This window comes from Chrysochloris asiatica, unplaced genomic scaffold (genome assembly GCF_000296735.1).
Source record: "Chrysochloris asiatica unplaced genomic scaffold, ChrAsi1.0 scaffold00116, whole genome shotgun sequence".
NCBI lineage: Eukaryota > Metazoa > Chordata > Mammalia > Afrosoricida > Chrysochloridae > Chrysochloris > Chrysochloris asiatica.
In genome coordinates, this window is record NW_006408634.1 from 9,884,922 (window position 1) to 9,886,904 (window position 1,983).

The following is a 1,983-nucleotide window of genomic DNA, read 5'->3' on the forward strand; positions in this document are numbered from 1 at the left end:
ATTTTCAGTAAGTTTTTTCTTCTGTTTAAATCCTTTTTAATCATTGCTCCCAATCATTACTGTCCTGACTAACTTTCCCCTTAAGTACATGCTTCCAGGACATGTAGCTGAGCTTAGTGGATAGTGTAGATTAAAACTCAGATGAAACAGACAAGTTGGGAGGAAAACCAGAGGCGAGAACATGTCTGGTGCCCAAGTGTCTTCAATAAAACCACCCTGTGTCTGAAGGGAAAGAGAGAGGTACTCCCAGCGTGTAAAGAGCTGGTGGAGTACAGATTGCAGTCCCTGAGGAGAGGGGGCTCAGAGAAAGGAATGTGACAAAAACAAATGGGTTATTATCCAGGAGGGTATAAAAACTCCAACCATGTGGTGGAAACCCAGACAGTCTTTAAGAAGAATCTCACTGACTTCCAGATCTGTTAATAAAACGTATGTTGATTCTCACCTGTCTCTGTTATTGGCTGCAGCTGCTAGAGATTGGGCTGTAAGTTCAGTAACAAATATGCATACAGTAGTACAGTGGTATTTGTTATTAGTAACTGCTGGGCAGGGGGTTGGCCCCGACTTCATGGCGACCCCATGCACACGGGAACAGATGCTGTCCAGCTCTATACCCCCATGATCAACAGTAGATAAGCCCATGGTGAGCCACAGGGTTTCACTGACTGGTTTTCAGAAATAGATCTTCAGGCTTCTCTTCCTAGTCTCTCTAAGTTAGGAAGTGCTGCTGAAACCTATTCAACATTATAGCAACAGCAACACAGTGTTGTTGTTATGTGCTGTCAAGTCGGTTCTGACTCATAGCAACCCTGCATAGGGTTTCCAAGGAGCAGTTGGTGGGTTTGAACCCCTGACCTTGTGGTTTGCAGTCCAATGTTTATCTTACAGTGCCACACCAGGACTCCAAGCCATATTGGATTGCCTGAAAAACAAGGTAAGCACAGGCTTACTTGTACTTACTTGCTAATCTGTAGTGAATAACTTCACATTTTTTCAGCACATCAAAGATCCTGCTTCTAGGTCTGACTCACACCTTCCTACAGAGTCCAAGCCTCTTTCATATTTCTAGGACGGAGTACCTGACAGGTATGTTGTTGTTGTTGTTAAATGCTGTTGAGTCAATTCCTACTCAGTAATCCTGTCTAGTTTCCAAGGAGTGGCTGGTGGTTTTGAACCACCAAGCTTGAGGTTCAAGCAGATCTGGTGGTCCAGTGCATTATCCTACAGTGCCACACCAGGACTCTGGACTCCATTGACATGTATGTGGCATCCAGGTAAGTAAGGTAAGCCCATGCTTTCCTTGCTTATTTGATAATCCAACCGTGTATGCAAGCCTCCACTGTCTAGGAATTGAATCTGGGTTTCCTGTACAACCCCCAAACCAAACTGACTGTCATGGAGTTGATTCTGACTCAGTGATCCTATGGAGGGTTCCCGAGGCTTTAAACCTTACAGGAGCAGAAAGCCTCATCTTTCTCCTGCAGAGTGGCTGGTGAGTTTGAACCACCATCTTTGTGGTTAGCAGTTCCTGTGTTAATCCTACAGCCCCATCAAGACTCTGTGTGGCCCCAGAATGGAAGGAGAGATTCCTACCGCTGAGTCACCACTGCCCCCTAGTGGAGGTCATCATCATAGTTGTCAAGTGCCATTCGTTCCAACTCACAGCGACCCTGTATAGGGTTTCCAAGAAGTGGATGGTGGGGTTTTTTTTGTTTTGTTTTAACTTTTCATGTGAGTTGGGTGAAGGTTTACAGACAAGATCATCAACTTTACATTCAACAAATCATACACTTTGTTTCATCTCAATGACTGCAGTCCCCTCCATCAACAACAGTTGACCCGCTTCCTCCCTGCGGCTCCTCTATTTCCATTCCACCCACCTTCCCATCCCTTCTCAACTTTGTCCTTAGGTAAAGGTTGCCCTTTTGATTTTGAACGATTGAGCATTCCGTGAGGAGCATACCTTACTAGGGTTGTTGTTCC